This window comes from Phoxinus phoxinus (genome assembly GCF_949152265.1).
Source record: "Phoxinus phoxinus genome assembly, chromosome: 22".
Classification (NCBI taxonomy): domain Eukaryota; kingdom Metazoa; phylum Chordata; class Actinopteri; order Cypriniformes; family Leuciscidae; genus Phoxinus; species Phoxinus phoxinus.
The window spans coordinates 18,366,545-18,384,676 of record NC_136897.1 but is presented as its reverse complement, the minus strand read 5'-3'; the positions used below and the strand labels follow the sequence as shown (position 1 = coordinate 18,384,676).

At 37.1% G+C, this 18,132-nt stretch overlaps 1 protein-coding gene across 1 annotated transcript in view; it reads right to left on the bottom strand.

The window, feature by feature from the left end:
* Window positions 1–18,132, bottom strand: part of sulf2a (sulfatase 2a) — a 37,185-nt gene that overhangs the window by 14,578 nt on the left and 4,475 nt on the right. Inside the window, exon 2 of the mRNA XM_079596857.1 lies at window positions 14,648–14,812. The gene's annotated coding sequence lies outside the window, so the exon portion shown is untranslated. The remainder of the gene's footprint in view (window positions 1–14,647; window positions 14,813–18,132) is intronic.

Here is an 18,132-nt window from a genome sequence, read left to right as displayed (position 1 = left end):
TGAAATAGAGTGCACTTGACCCAACTTTCATGCCCTGGGCCTCTCAAGTACCGCCATCACTCTACTTCCTGCCCTCATAACTATGCTGGCATGGCTTGGGGAATGTGCGTCCACCCTCTGATTCAGTATGCAAACTTTCCAAAGTCTCCTTGAATTTGCCAACAGCACTTGGTATTCAGATGCAAATGGACTGACAAGCCTCTTTCATGGGGAAGACCTTTATCTGCCAGCCAGTTTAAAGTGAGGTGGGGGGGATATGTGGATTCTCCAGTTGAATACTGTACATCAGGCTCTTTTGTGGCAAACTGTGGCCAAAGGGACTTGCGTCACATTGGGTCAACATCAGTATCCATCATTCCCTACTTGTTTGGAGTGGAACATATACGCCATGGCACCTACAACAATTGATTCGCGCGTTTTAATGATGCCGTGAGCAGTTGCAGGGGCGGCATTTTCCTTGAACGAATATTGAACACACAATTATCAAGAGCAAATAGTGTTTTCTGCCTTGATCAGCAGTATGATAAACAGCCGAAAAGCTGCATGTCAGCACTGTGTGAACACAGAGGGCTTCTAAATCATGCATTTACTCATTAGACTGGTCAGAGTCAACACCTCAAGTCCCGTAAACATCACTGACATGTAACCCTCGGATTTACATCGCAAGACTATGCTGACAAGCAGCAGAGAGCAAATGAGAAACATAGTAACGATACCCTCATATCACGATTCGATACATATCTTGATACTGAACTCACGATATGATATTATTGCGATACTCCAAGACATATGGTAAAAGGTTAAAAAACATTTTTTTTACTGTTGATTAAAAAGCTAAATTTGGTATTTCATTGGGGGTGTAAATTAATAGGCTTTGACTACTTGGTGCTTTTAACCCAATGCACAGGACAATGGTGACACCGTGAAAATATTCATGATTTTGAAGCTGAAAATACAGAATTATTTTAGACGAAAATGCTTGCACTCTGTCACTAACTAGATATATTTATAATAATGTAGGCCACTTTCTTCTGGCATAAGACATTTTGGCATTATCAGAACACACTTATTCCCCCATTGCATTATTATACATTATATATAGGCCTATATAACGTAGTACAGACACAATTTTTTTTTATTTTGGGTGAACTATACACAATGCAGATTGTCACTATCCATGACATGATATTGTTGCATTTTTGTATTGCGATATATTGTGACACGATATATTGGTTACATTCAAGCATTGCTTTACATGTCACAGAGGACGGCTCAAGTATACCTATTTTCTCCAGTTAATGAAGAACTCGCTTATTGGAATATTAAGCTCAAACAGCATTTGTGGCTTTTGGCAAAAAAAAAAAAAATCACAAATTTGTGAACTTTAAAAAAAAAATAGAATAATAATAATTATTGCTATTATAATAATATAGCCACAAGACATGAACAATATGCAAGTTAACATGATTTTGGCATGATGGCTATATTCAATTTTACAACTTTGATGCTATGACAATACAACGCCATAAACCTTTCAATTCGAAAACAACTGTAATCTCGATGACTTCTTTTTACAGCTCAAATAATAATCAATACTTTAAAAAAATTATAAGCTTCAGCTCCAAAAAATTCCCAATTCACTTCCACCATAATGTTTGTTTCTGCTGCTTCTTTTTTAAGAAAGAAAAAAAAAACAAGGGACTCAAGACGAGTTGAAATGACTTTTTGTGGTAATCAACATTTTGCTAAATGTTTGTGCTCTGTATTGAGATCCGAATACTAATTTGATAGAAGTTCTGTATAAGCAAATAAAATTGTGTTTTAAAAGAGTACCACTTTAATCCTCCAGCTAGCTGAGCTTCTTCAAGCTGATATCTGAGTGAGTTAATTAGCCTTTTCTGTTTCAGCTTCAAACAAGACCAAAGAAAGGTCAGAATAAGCGTTAATCATCATAATCGTCTGCTTATTATCGCAGTGGCTGATAATGGACGGATGAAAAGCCATGTTTAGATGTTTCCTCTGAACACAAATGACACTGACAATTTTCAAACAAGAACAAAAGGAGGGAAAAAGAAGCTAAATATCAAATGCATCAAAGATAATATTTTTTCTGACTGAAATGAGTTTTAAAGTAAAAATGTGCACTAGTGTTATGTGAGGCTAAATATCAATCAGCTAGACAGGAACCATAGGTATTGCTAATTGTTGTTGCCCCTACTAATTGCAGAATCTAACCGGTGACTGATTAACGAATGATATGTACTCCTGCCGTCAGGAGCAGAGGAATCCAGTTCCCGTCCTCCGTATCCGTCAGCAACCATATGGCATGCACTAGGCAAGCGTGGTGGTCCTGATCCCTGTGGCCAAAAGGGGATATTTGTTGGAGTCACCCTGTAGTTTAAGGCCACTTTATCGCCCTCCGTCTGTCCTGTGACAGAAGGACAGAGGGGCCACATACAGTGGGGTCCAAAAGTCTCAAATTTTGAATCCAAAATTCCAATCTTCGTTCTAATTTAAGGGAAAATAGGGAATGTTAAAACAAAGAAACTTTGGAGCTCATGGAGCTTGAGTGCTTCTGCCTTTAAAGCAAACAGGGGACAAACCCCCCTTAAAAACAACTTTTTACACAAATCATTATGTAGCTAATATGGTAACGCTTTAGATTACAGCCCGGAAAGTACTGCGTAATTAAGACGAATTTCCAATTTATGTAATTATAGTGTACCTATAAGTACTTGCATGCAAGTATAAGGGAACAATATGTAAAGTTTGGGGAATACAGGGGTAACAACCAGGAGAATTACAAATATATGTATACTGTAAGTATAGAACTAAGGGGTACTTATTCTACTATAAAGGTTTCCGAGTCAGTGATATTAGATTGTGTGTATGTATTTTTATTGTACTACCCTGTGACTACATGGAACAAGAGGGTAACAAGCACCACTACATGAAACAAGAGTATCTTTCACCAATATTTTAGCAAAAGTTGCAATTGTTTTAGTTTTCAGTGCACATTTGTTAAAAAGATTACTGTATAAATGCATAGATATGTACCCTGTAATTTTTAAAAAGCCTATAGTATTGGTACACCATTATTACAAAAAGGTACGCAGTGTATGTTCTTGCTAAATTGGTCCCAAATGTGATTGTTGTATCATAATAGTAGAATAAGGACCCCTTAGTTCTATAATACTTACAGTATAATTTTTTTTTATTCTTCTGGTTGTTACCCCTTTATTCCCCAAACTTTACATGTTGTTCCCTTATACTTATACATAAGTACTTTATAGGTACACTATAATTACAGAAAGGTACGCTGTTAAATCACTTTAATTACACAGTACTTTCCGGGCTGTAATCTAAAGCGTTACCGATAATATAATATGTACTGACAAAACTGGATTAAGTAAATGCTATTCTTAGTAGTAGACCCCAAAATCTTTGGCCCTCGCACACTATCAGCAGTGCTGTGATTGTGCCTCTAAGGGTTTCATGTGGACCCCAGATATCAGGGTATTAACAAGCACCTGGAGGAGAAAATAGTTTTTGGTACATTTTTAAACCTCAAAAAAGGGTTTTTCCACTTCTATCCGCCAGGAAAATCCTTTAAGGTTAGTCTTTCCTAGAGCACTGGCTCCACTCATCCGATTCTTACAAAAGAAGTAGATGGAGTGAGAAAGATAGAAATAAAATTAGAGGGGAGGGTAACTGGTTACTTAATTTACATATTCGGATGCAGAAGGAGAAATTGTACCTTAGATTTTTAATGGTAGAGAAGCTGAGAGCAGGACCATACTGCACATCAAGATTTTCATCACATTAAAATCATAAATACATTGTATCCATATTAAAACTCAGAATAGCATATACAAATACATTAAATTAATTGATATGCTTTAATGCATGTGACATCTACTTTGAGTCTGAAGTGAAAGATGTGTTTGTTTGTATTGAATACTTATTATCAGCTTTCAGCTTTCCTTACAATCTGCTTTCTGCCACGCTACAGGATGCCAGTATACGTCATTCATTTTCTTTTAATTACTTCCAATTTTTCTTGTCTCCTCTAAATGACTTGGGGGAGAGGGTAAGGGTAATGGCCCTGACTTAATGATGATTACAGACAGTATTGGTTTCTTATTTCAGTAAGCTGGCTCAGTGGTGAAAAAAAGGAAACACATCAATCTTTTTGTTCACACAGCAAATGCAGTGTGCATTGTGCCTCAAACAGAAATAACAAGCGTCACTTCACCAAAGTCAATGTAATAAAACCCTAATGAAAATTGCTACAAAATGACAAAAACTCAGGTTCTATAGTTGTTCCGGGGATAGCTGACCTCCATTACACTCACCCTCTTAAAGCTTACTCCCATCCGGGTCACGGCACCAATTAAACTTTACTTTCACAGCTCTTACTAACTGGCCTCCGTTACACTAGCTCTGGAAAATATTTTTATTAATATTTTATTAACTAAAATTAAAATAGCTTAAATGGAGAACGAAAACCATACAAACCTTTGTTGCTCCACCAACAAAAAGAGTTAAAACCAAACCTTTTTGTTGTCTTCAAGCAACACAAAGTAGTGGTGTTTTGTTCCTGAATAAATTACAAATTGGTTGACTCAATGACTCACTCATATAGATGATAAATTATTTAGTTCCTGAATGAATCAGTGTTTTGAACGAATCGGTTGAACAAGATATTTACTTGCTGCCACCTGCTGGCATAATAAATTAAAACTAGAAATTAAATACAAACAAGTACTTTTCCAAAGAAAAGTGAAACAAATAAAACGAACTAAAACCTAACCTGGAAATATAAATACACAGTGAAATAAAAATAAAAACTAGCTAAATTTTCAAAACTAAAATAACCCCAAATTGCAGCTTTTAAAACGCAGCTCCCTCCGTTCACTGAAACCATCTTCCGTAATTCCACCCACAAAGAAGCACTTGCAGCTCACAGCAGAAAGTGTAATTATCACATCTGACGCCCCTGACCCCTGTGGATTCCAGCACATGAACATTAGCAGTTATTCACATGGGCTTCCCTTCCCACTGTCAGTGTGGCCTCTGTGGAGATTTTCTAATCTTCGCTGGAGATGGTCCCTTGGGATGTGCGGCTTGTTGGTATTTTCTTTTCTGACTTTCCTCATCCTAATCCTCTTCTCCTTCTCCCTTCCTTCTCTTTGTGGTTAGATTAGCAGGCTTAGTGGTAGCCCCTCCAAAATCTATACATGTTACAGGCCTCATTGCCAAAGACACACAAGGGCTTTAAGAAGTGCAGGGATGGATGGGAACTTGAAAAGATGAATTAGACAAGGTCCAATGCCCAGCACACTGACCCAAATCTTCACAAGATATCTCCGCTAATCAGATATAAACTGTTCCGATTGTCTATGGATATTTTAAGCGAAAGAAAAAGTTAATGAAACATGAAAAAGGGATGAAATATGGACCTTGAAATGTTACACTGTATGGAATTAATAAGCTATTTTTTCCTAAGTAAAACAACATCTCATCTTACATTTAATCTAACAGCTTCTTAAAAAAAAATAAAAAAATACAACTTAAAATTGCAATATGTCTAAATGTTTCTAAAATTTGGATGCTCTTTTGGCCACAACCAAGACATATCTAATGTCTAACCATTGGCATGCTGCCCATACCAACAACTCGCACGGTTTCTTTCTCTCTTTTTTTCGGTACATTTGAAATATAGTTTATTTAATATGCCAATAGCTTCAGATTGACAAAGTACTAAGGATGGTTTCCTGGACAGTTCTTATCACTATCATTTGTTCCTGTCTTTCAGAATTTGGCCATAATGTGTAATCCATATCGAAGGGAGTTTCTCACATCGCATAACCATAAATATACACATTTAATGGAAATAAATACCCCCACTATCACATACAAGTGCCAAATCAATAAAACATCTGGTGAAAATCATTAATTCTCATTTCCATCTTTGTGTTTTAATTGTGCATGAATGTCTTTAATAATATCACGAAACAACCCATGACTGGCACGCACAGAACTCGTAGATTTACTCAGAATTGACCCTCCTGTCAATCATACAATTCTACAAATGATGTATTGGTTTCTTAAATATTTTGCCTAATTTCCAAAAAAACCTCAAATGCCGGTTCAGAAGAATCAATGACATGACAAACATAGTATCTGTTGCACAGAGTAGATCAACAGAGCATGTGTTACACTAAGAACTAAGAACTAAGCACTACATGGGTTTGATTTTTCAGAAAATCTCAAAGAAATGCATTCAAGGTATACATTTACTCAATGTTGCTTTAGATAAAAACATCTGCCAAATGAATGAAAATGGAACCAGGTTGGAAAATATATGTGGTTTCCCAAGGTAGTATTACACAGTTCCCACATACTGTACAGTATATACATTAAGCGAATGCAGTACTTAATCATTACATGGTATCCGGTTACAATAGCCACTTTTTCCCTCCATTTGGAACTGGCCATTAATGTGGAGTCATTGAACTAAAGCCCATTCCGTTAATGGCGCTGTCATTGGGGCCCCATGTCTGCATCTTTTACCCTGTGGCGAGACTGGACCCTCTAAACTGCCCCTTTGATGATCATAATCTGTAATCCATAAAAAAGACTATTACCATTTCCACTGCTTTTCCCCTCCATTTACTTTCCTGCCGATAACAATGGTCATTACATTCACAAATAGAACAGTGCAGGTGGTTACCGCCAATAATTGAGAGGTTCGGGTAGAATCTGCTTGAGGGAGGAAAGGGCTACACAAAAAGCTAAAGTACTTGATGAGAGGCCGAGTATGACCCAACCTCTATAAAACAGGCCATAAATTGCAATAGTGAATGACTCCACAGACATGGCTTCGACATTAGGGTGAGTGAACAGCAATACAGGACTTATAGAGCGGGCCATTCAGTTAATGACCCTGAACGCTCACAAGCTGATATGATCTCCGGATCTGTGCCCGACATGGATGATTGCATAGCAGATTTGAGGATTAAAATAGAGTATGATAATAAAATAAACAAGACAAATTTTTAAAACCACAGAAAAGGGTAAGAGGAATTATTCACTTACTATCAACATTACACACCCAATAAGCTTCTAGTCTGTCGCTAATCTCTATCTTAACCTATTAAAGTAATTAGCAAAGCAGCGGGAGAGTTGTCCATTTTGATAACTCTCAAAGGAAGAGGGTAATTATCAGGGTTTGAACGTTTTATGCCGGAGGAGAGAGAGACAGTTAGACGGTTTCTCTGATGATAGCCAAAAAGTACTGAGACAAAGAGTGTATGATTTCCCACTGACCTGCCAGGCTAACCCACTCACACAAACAGGAGGTAATTCAGTCTTCCCCGTACACACTGGGACGCATGTGGCTTATACCTTTGTGTGTGGGATGTCTGTTGGCACAATCTATGTTGCTTCATTGGGCGCCTTTTTTAAAAAGCGGGCACATCGCCCAATGTTGACAAAGCAGGGTATCTCCTGCTGTCTGCTTTTTTCATGTGCACCGAGTGGAAAGAATCAATTATCCCAGCACACAGTTTACCATTTTAATATCTGACTCCTAATTAGATTGCAGGGCGATATCCCTGATTAAAAAGGAGATCAGGGTTTTTTAATATATACTACCATTCAAAAGTTTGGGGTCAGTACGTTTAAGATAAAAAAAGTATTACTTTTATTCAGCAAGGGTGCATTAAATTTATCAAAAGTGACAGTAAAGATATTTATAAGGTTACAAAAGATTTCCATTTAAAATAAATGCTGCTCTTTTGAAAAGTTTCTTGTATAATATTATTATTTTTTAAATATATTTTTACATATAACGGAAAAAAAAGAAAGTCTGCACACCACGGCTCTAAAGGTAACGTTTCAAGCACACAGGCTCTATATCTACATCTTTCTTTCTTTTTTGTGCTTTATTGTTATTTTTCGGTATATATCACCAACTTTGAGAAATTTGCTGGTGATATGTGTGCTTTTGTTTTAGTGTTTGCTATGTATATTTTTGTGTATGTATATTATTTAGCTTGTACACTGAAATTAGAAACAATTTTCATCAGAAATTGCTAATAAATTTCACAAATAGTTGGATTAAACATGAAATTCTGAGTAGAAAGACTGAAATAGTAACGTTTTACAGCATATATCAAACAGTATTACATTATTTTCTATTTTAATAGATTTTTGAATTTTTTGACTCCATTTGACAATATTAAAACTAAATATACTCCCATGAGCCACAATAAACCTCCTTTAAAACCAAGTCAGCCAGTGCTTATGCCCATTATGTAAACAGCAAGGTTTTATGGGGAGAGAGTTAGAAAGACCAAAGGATTTTATGCAATAATGTGCAAGAATGAAAAACTTCAAGGGCTTGTTGGAAGAAGGAAATTAAAAAAAAAAATCAAAAATATATATATCAACACATACACTATGTCTTTGAAGAGTTCTTTCCCTTTCTTCCAGGTTGCAGTGGCTGTTTTATCTTGCTATGCTGAAGGCAAATTCAAAAAAGATCCTGAAAGGGGACGAGAGGTGAAGTATACAGACTTTCTTTTGAAGTATATGATCATGCCTCAAACAGAATAGCTGAATATATTCGTTTCCTGTAACATCACCAATCAAAAACCCTTTTAGTACACAAACAGTAATCCAAGCCTCAAATTCAAACCCGCTGATGGACAGCTCCTTTCGATTCTTACAATTCATTAACAATGCGGCAAATCTCTAGGGTGCGATCTGTCAATGCTCCACCTCAACACCACATATGCTGATGTAATTATGTACAGAACTGAAAACGCATTAGTCCTTGGTTTGGTCTTGATTATGTCCAGAGGGCGGGTCTCTCATGAAAACTGCATTACTTCACACACTCATGAAGACATGAGATCACAGGATCCGGAGCTACTGATCTTCCCTGTCTCCCACTGCCTATAGGTGGCTATTAGTGACTCTGGCAGCTATTTAATATAAATGAGGACTCAAAATAGTATGATGGGCAGAGATGCTCCTGATCGTGGGTTCTTATGAAGGCTGTGCATCATTACTCAGTGCACAGCAAACTGTGTAATGGGCTGTTTGTTCGACTCACTGCAGGAAACATGGCAAGATAAAAACTAATAGGCCCTGTTCTATTTCTGTTCTGGGGCTGTGCAGAAACTAGGCAACAATTCAGTCCCAAATCAGGCTTAACCACGCTGCCACCCACAACCAATTATAATGAATGTAACACTAAGGAGAAATGCATAAGGGAGGATGAAGTTCTAAATAGTATGCAGTTTCTCCCACAAACATAGGAAAGTTCACTTGCTGAACTAGAATGTTTTCTGCTACATTTCAGAGTAGATTACGTTTGGAGGTTTACGCATTACAATTAATTTGAGTTACATAATCAGATTACTTTTTTAAAGTAACTAGTAATGTAGAGCATTTATTTTTCATTTACAACAAAGTTACTTTTTCAAATAATTGTGTGTGCTGTGTCATGATTAGATCTAGACTAAATGTGAACATGCATTTACTCATCTCACTTGCACAAAAACAGATTCAGTCTTCCTCAAAATGAATAAAAACTCAGAATATTACGCAAACCTGCAATAATTAAATAGCCAATGTTAAATAACACAAATATACTTTATGTAATCAATCTCACTTTATTAAGCAATGTCTTTACTGTTGACCTTCAATGATCCAATTTAACCATACTAATAACCAAAAATTACTTCAGATGAGTAACACAATTAGTTACTTTTAGGAAGTAATGCAAATACGCATTACTTTTTAAAGTATATTTCCTCTACACTGGTTAGATTAACTAAAAACAATACCACATTTATTGTTGTGAGCCAAATCACTAAATTACTCAGACATGACAGACGGTTCGTAAGTAAAATAAGTAAAATAAATAATACTTATATATTTATAGCAGTGAAATACAAATATCAGTATCATTTATCAAATCTGGGGAAAATGACCAAAACAAGTTTAATGCATAAATGTCAGAAATGTGCACATCGCCAACTCATTAGTTCTAATTTATGAGAAATATGTAGTCTATGTAATGGGAGCTTTATCAGTGCTTTCAGTTCTGGTGCAGACTGGCCCTCAGGCCACGTTTGTTTGATTCTGTCTGGTCCAGATCTCTCTCAATCGATTCCAGAAGCCTCTCATTCACCCAATTAATATCTCCATGTGTGCCCAAAAAAGAGCTCCCCTGAGTTAGTGAGTTATTGAGTTAGCTCACAGATTTTTTTTTTTGTACAGTTATTTTGCCAGGATTTTATACAAATTAAAAATATGAATTGACTTGATGAATTTAATCTACATTATATATAACATTGTTATATGTTACAGAACAGAAATAATATAATAATTCACAAACAATAAATAAGGGCCCTATTTTAACGGTCACGCCTACGCACACTTAGGGCGTGTCCGAATCCCCTTTTGCTAGTTTAACGTCAGGAAAAATGGTCGGCGCGGTCGGCGCATGGTCTAAAAAAAGTTGTCCCTATTCTCTTAATGAGGAATGTGTGTGTTTTGGGCAATTTGCAAGCCATTAAAGCATGCAAGCAGACCATCTATGGGACAAGCCGGATTCCACCATATATTTATGCACAATAATAATCTTTTAATATGTTATCCTTTTATTTTTAATATTTGGCATGTTTGTGTGCTGCTGCGTAAATGCATTTGCTATTTAAACAAGGAGGCGCAGGACGTGAAAATTATAACTGTGTCGGACTGAAACTAGCAAAAAACACAATAGGGCCCAGTGTTCATCTAAAATGACAAATTAATGAATTAAGCCAACTACAACAATACCAACGGCTAAAGTGTAATTAGATTCACCGAAAAAAACCTACTGGAATACAGATAAACCTGCCATCCAAACTAACTGTCCATACTCAAACATTCAAGTTAAGTTTCAGGCCACAAAAAGTCTGGTGCAAGTGAGAGTAGCCAGCTAATCTGCTTTCTTTAGTGAGTTGGGAAAATCCAATTTCGGAAATCTATAATTCCGTAAAAGTTAATAAGCAGCCACAAAGCCTGCTGAGCTCCTGAGGGAGCAAGAGATAGATACGGTGAGCGAGAGAAAGCCAGAGAGAGTAATGTGTAGATGTGAGCTGAAGTCTGAGCAAGAACCCATAACTCAGTTGGGAGAACCCTGAGGGCAAGAATAAGGAAAAAATAATAAAAAAAAATCTTCACAAGTATATGAACAATATTTTTCAAAATTCAATGAATATTGATCAAATCATTTAGCAGACTCACTATATTCTCATATATAGAGTCTCTGTTTGGCCAGAAGTGCTTCAGATCACTTTTAAGTCACTGTTATTTCCTTTAGTGTGCAGTTCACCATTGGTCCCAATGACTGTTACAATTGTCTCCCAGGGTATGAAATCAAACCTCTGCAGCTCATCCCGAATGCTGGAGCACCTCCATTTTAAACCCAAGCACGTCCACATCACACCGCTATTATGGCTCCTCCACCACTTCCCTATTCCTGCTAAAATTGACATAGGACTTAACTCTTTATTAGCCTAGGTGTGCTTTCTTGCCATTTATTGATCAAAATAGTCTTATTTCTGATTACAACTGACTTTTCAGAGACTTTCTGGATAATGACATCTGCTAAATGCTTCAAAAGGATAGTTAATTTAAAATTGATTTAAAAAAAAAAATGTTTTTTGTCAATCCAGTGATAGTCCCAACAATGTATGGACAAAAACAGTACTTTACATCTTTACAACCTCTTTTGCGTTCCGCAGAATATAGAAAGTCATATATAGGTTTGGAGCGACATGAGAGTGAGTAAATGATGATTTTAATTTTTGGGTGAACTCTCTCTTTAAATGTCCAGGGAAAAACTGAAACCAAAACTCTGGCCTATCCAATATACTCATCTCATCTGAGCATCAGTGGTCCAATTACTGTTGTTGTGACAGATGTTAATGTTATATGAGACGAGAGATGGATTCTAGTATTGAATGTTCATGGCTGATGGAAGAGAGGTTTACAGTGATGAGTAATGAGACATGAGGACCCAGAAACATTGAAACATTGAAACATGCCATTTTGCCAGTGTAAACATTCAAATTTATTTGATTAGTGAGCGGAAAAAAAATGCATTTGATCTTGACTAAAAGAAAAAGAAAAAAGCCTTTTGATTACAAATTCTGATTCTGATCTAAGATTGATGCTCTCCATGTTCTCGGCAGGATGTAATTACAGATCTCCGCTGGACACCTGCCGTATCTTGGCACAGCTCTGTAATAATGCATTCACATCACTCTCTGCCTCAGAGGGCACCGCCAGAGGTGCTGTACTCCAAATCACTCATCAAAGACTTCCAGTCAGCATTAACATTTAAGACGGTGGGCACCAGGCTCAAATTATACTTTAGATTCATATCAGGCCTTGTTTTGCTCTCAGCAGCTCATGAAAATGAGATCTTGTGTCTCACATTGACGTGCTCTGGGCTGGTTCGGATTTGTCTCGTGTCCAGACTCTTTGATAAAAATCACTCGGATGGGATGAACATCCCATCTAATTTTGCCAGATTTTGGGGATAAAAAGCAAATAGATTAATAATAAATGCACAAGCTTGTTCACAGCTTTTCATCATTTCATTTAAATCTTGACCACAACATCCGACACAGTTCAGTATCAAACCTTGTATGTTCTCAAATGAAAAGCCAATTAACTTACTCTAGTGATTAAAAAGTGCTAATCAAACTCAACTTCTCAGCAATTCAGGGATTTAAACTTGAGAAGAGTCCATGATTTCTAACTGCTCAGTGTCAGATTTATTTGTCGATATGAAAAGTAGATCCAGTCTGTCAATTACAAGTTCAAACGTTGCTAGCACACTTATGACAATTTATGGCGAATTCATATGATATTGTATGACTTGGATCATATGAAAACATACAACTTAAATAGTTTTTTTTTTCAATTACCATCATGGTTAGATCTAGGGGTTCAGTTATGGGTGGGCCTCCCCTGTATGGTTAGGTTTAAGTCTGAAATGTACGTTCCCTCTAATGATTTCACTATTTTGGTCAAATTATGATGACCAATAGCAACACCAACATGAGGAGTCTGAGAAGACTAGGAGGAACACACCTTAAAAAGGTTTAAGAAGAAGAAGAAGAAGAAGAAAGGGGGGGGGGGCTTGCTCAAAAACAAGTATTGTTTTTGAGCAATCAAGAACAAATATTTTACAATCACAATTGGGGTTTCATGGTTAGATTTATATTTGAAATGTACATCCCAACACTGGGTTGAACTTTGCATAAAATTAGCGAAGCTACAAAAATCTGTCATGTGGACTTTCTCCCTAAAACCAACAATATGTCAATTACAGTAGACAAAGGAATCCAAAAATAGGTTTCCAGCTTGTAAATTAGATAAAATCATCACAGGATAAGAGAACCCTATTGAGGCCTTTACGTACATATGCAAATGAACCCTAAATAGCTCCCACTCAGGAATTAGAAAATTGAGATCAAATTCCTTCTTTTTTTTTTTTGTGCTGTCAGACGGAGGTCCCAAATGAGCAGTTTCACTCGGCTCTAAAGTTACTGCTGAACTACTTTAAGAAATCTTGAAAAAAGAAAGTGTAATGCATTGGAAGCTTCTGTGTGTGTGTGTGTATACATACTACACTGTATACAAAATCCTGAGACCACCAAATCTTAAATTCAAAATCGATACAAACGCTATGGAGCAAACTGAACAAGAAATATGTCAGATTCTGCTATATTTCTAGGTCACTAATCAAAGAAGCAAATGTGTGACATTGACCATGTGAACTCATTTGTACAGGTCTGATGCACTAAACGTCATAGGACCTGGTCTACAGCTCTGGTTCAGATGACAGAAGAGGAAAAGGAGGCCAGTTGTTTTGGGGCTGAGCGGAGACAGTGCACAGTAAATAATGAATGACTAAAGGCACAGATCTCTCAGCCCCCATCACCTTTGTCATTACCTCATAGCCTCACACAGCAAACACAAGCGCAAGCTCACTGATGCATATTTTTACCCAGCGAATCCCCAGCACTCCAAACATCACTTGCTTCAAGAGACCTACTTGACCCAGAGAGCAGCTCTTCGTCATGTAGCAATTTACAGGGGTGACGACAGACTTTTGTTAAAGTCCTTAAAAGGGCCAAAATCACACACAAACACAGACGTCGTAAGAACCATTTCAGTCAGACTGCGAGTATGAGGGACAAATATTTGAGATATGAAAAACCAAGAACTATGGTGAAGAGTCTGAGAAGACTAGAAGAAACAAACCTAAAAAGGTTTACTAAATGGGAAGAAATCACAACTCTCTAAACCTCTCAATGGCAATGATTTGGGCTTTATAAGACATCGATTTATGAACATTTTTTTTTAAACAAAATATAAGTTGAAGTAATTTCAGATATACCTAAAATTGAGGTTCATGCAATGCAGAATTGTGCATAAGACAGTCTGGAAAGAGTATCAAATTATAATTTGCTATAACAATGGAGAAATATACCTGTGTGCATCCATTACTGGCATCAAATCTGACAAGAGGTGATGGTACCGAGCAGTAATTGGGGACAAAGGCACTTACCTCACTATGCCCACCTCTGAATCCTTCCGGAGGAACAGCGAAACAACGGGAGATGTTAAACTCAGGGATATAATGATCCGTCACCTGTTCGGTCCTCGCCAGACCACCTCTGACTCGACTCCCCCTCTGCCAGCTGTACAAGTGGGCTCTCTCATAGCCGGTCCCCTGATATAGACACACAGAGAGGTGAAAGAAAGGAGGCGTGGTTCCGTAGCAGATAAATAAAAGAGGGCGGGAGGGAAAGAAGTCCCTTAATCTACAATTCAATATCGTGCACTCCCTTCTCTTATTGTCTCTCTTTCCCTCTCTCACACAGTTACTCTTCCCCTCATGCATATTAACACGTCCCTGTTCTCCCTTATTCTCCCACACACATGGGGGAAACTCTATCACTCTCTCTATCTCTCTTTTGCTCGCCTCGAACTCTGTTTTTCCACTTTTTCTGGGCTCTCTGAGCCGGTATTCATCCGGCAGCAGTGTGACTGAATCAGGGCAGCTCTGGCCATCTGTTGGAGCCTCAGAGCTTCACCTATTCACATGGGTTCTAAAGCTGCGGGTCTGGCGGCGGGGAGAGAAAAGAAGGGGTGGGGATAAGGGATCAATCTTGGAGCAGGAGGGCAGGGGAATGGATCGCTGGGTACAGACTACAGAGAGAGTATTTATTAGGCTGGCAACTATCAGAAGCACTGGAGAGCGGAGGGCTGTTAACAGGGGCACGGACAAACTGCAAAGTTAACTGCTTCAAGAAACCCCCCCAAAAAAGTATGGGGCGCAATCAGATGCATACAGATGAATTTCGGAGGGTAATTAAATGAATAATACAATTATTTAAATATTAATTCAAATGTATCCAAAGTAAAAAAAAATAACAAAAGGAGTCTGCATTTGCAGTAGTCAAGTAGAACAGAATGCTACAACTAAAGTGAAAAAAGACACTTATATAAGTACTTTATGGTTTAGTTGAGTTCTCACAGAAGAGGTGTGGCTTCAATAATTATGAATTAAATTAACTGGAATATTGCTAACCTTTTGCTACCATTGCAACATTCAATATCTTAAACAGTACTTCAAACTGTGCATATTGAGAAGATATGTAATGTTGTTTTTCTGATCTTGTTGGATGATTAAACAACTTTTAGAAAATCCCCCAAAAAATGCAATGAAGGGGTCATATTTTGGAACTGTAATGTGTGAGACATGGAGTGGGCACTTTTGATTTGAACCCGTAAGAAACCGCTTAGCAAGAGTGCAAAAGTGCACGCCCACTTTTTCTGTGGCATTGGTTCTGGTAGTTTTTTTCCCGTTAATTTCTCCCATAGGGATTTTTTAACAGTCATTTAAGAGTTATTAGCCATGAACAAAACCAAACAGCTACGAGGTGATTTCTCAACATTACAAACTTTCATTTGGAACAAGAAAATATTTGAAAATCAGACAAGACTATGGCATTAATGAGGGAAAGAATACAATCAGCATTGTGAATGACTGAAACAATGGCTGAAACAAAAGCATATACCACCAACTAACAACTTATCTCTTAATAAAACAATTTACAAGTTATCATTAACAATCAATTCCCCTAAATTGGAGAAAATGAATGGTAGCTATATTTACTTCCGGAACCCGACAGTTGCACTGTAAACACGAATTCTTAAAATAATACATTTGTTTGAGTAGGGTAAACTTAAATTAAACAAATGAGTAAATCAAATTAACTTTTTATGAGTATTTATACATTTCTTTCTCTTGAGTTCACAAAACTGACAGATTTTAATTCATCTGAATTGTTTCATTGTTTTGAGTTTTACGAAATTGTTTCTTTTAATTTAGACAAACTTAAATTCAATTGAAACTGGGCTGGGAGTCCCATGCTTTGCCATGACACTCGAAAGGCAGAGCAAATGCTAAAATTGTTATCTAATATTTTTTTGTGCAATATTTATATTAAGTGCGAGATTTAGTGTGTAATGCTTTGCTATGCTAATTTCGAAGAATTTCTGTTATATGGGGTTTTTTTTGGGGGGGGGGGGGGGGGGGTTATCATCATGGTGACGATTGGAGCATGAGCTTGGTTTGAGAACAGATATACAGTATGTTAAATGTTCTATATTGCCGTACTCATTCAGCAATTGCTATGCTATGCTGCATTGTGTAACCAATTAGCAAGTTAGCATTTACTGAATTAGCTAACCAAGTTTTTTTTCCACTGCTAAAAATATTTAAGTTGAGATTATGTGATAATTTTATTAAATGTAAGAATTTGCTTAACTTAAAAGTTAAGAGAAATTAAAATGTTTAAGTACAATGTAGAACTCAATGTTTGATGTAGAAGATTACTTCAAATTTGAGTTTTTCAAAAAAATAAATAAATAAAGAACACTCAGAACACCTTAGCAACTGTATAGCAATGCCCCCCCCTGGTAACCGTCTAACATTGTGCCTTTAGCACAAAGAAAGAAAGCATCTAGTCTGTTTGCAATCTCAATATTAAGCCCATGTCAAAAAAAAAGAAAAATCTAATGATGCTGTTCATCAAAATAGGGTCACATTACATCAAACTATAAACAAAACACTAGTAGAAACCACAAACTTGACTGCTCACCCATCCAGTGCAGGCGTCTCCTTCATATCAGTGATAATGTCACCCACGTGCATATTGGTTCACTGGCAGCTGCCATTTCTCACAATAAAAGTGCCAGTGTCACGTATCCTGCTCCCTCAGGAGCCTTGCAAAGAAATCAGTCACTGTCTTTGGAACGCTCACATGATGGATGCCTCTGTTTATTTGCGTTCGCAGGTTATTTATTTGCACAGAGGCACAAACGATCAGAGGAAGAGGACATCTAATCACTCATCCACCCCCTTCCACAGTGTATATCTCAGGAGCTGCAGGCAGCGTCTCTAATGAAAATGAAACTATCACAGTCAAACTAAAGTTTTCTCTCAATTTTATGGGAAAATTTACATCAAACAACATCAAACGACTAAACGACATTTGATTCATAATAAATAAGGGTTTGCTGGGCCTTCATTTTGATCAAGCATAAATGATACAGCTAACCGCTCTTCAATCTTTTTGTAATAGTTATTTTGATCAGAAAAAAAAGAAAGATGATTTTGATTGGTTTACTTCAATTTGAATCTGTCCAAATGCATGTGATTTCAATGTCCAAGCTGTAATAGCTAAACAGGTGATAGAAATCATAAGTAACTAATGTCACTTTTGATCATGAAAACATTTGATGGACTCAATAGTCACTGACATGGGCAGCTGGAACAATGTTGCTCTAAAGAGATGACACATCTCATCACTAATTGGAAAGACATGATTTATTAATGCATGTTCTCCCAGGAGGAATGAGATTTTGGCCCGTCTCAGCATGAAGATGGAGATTGTGAACAAGTGTCACTGATGTCATTCCTCATGAGGACATTTTGTTGAATTTTTTTCCAAAGCAGTCCTCAATAACCAATTTCACACAAAA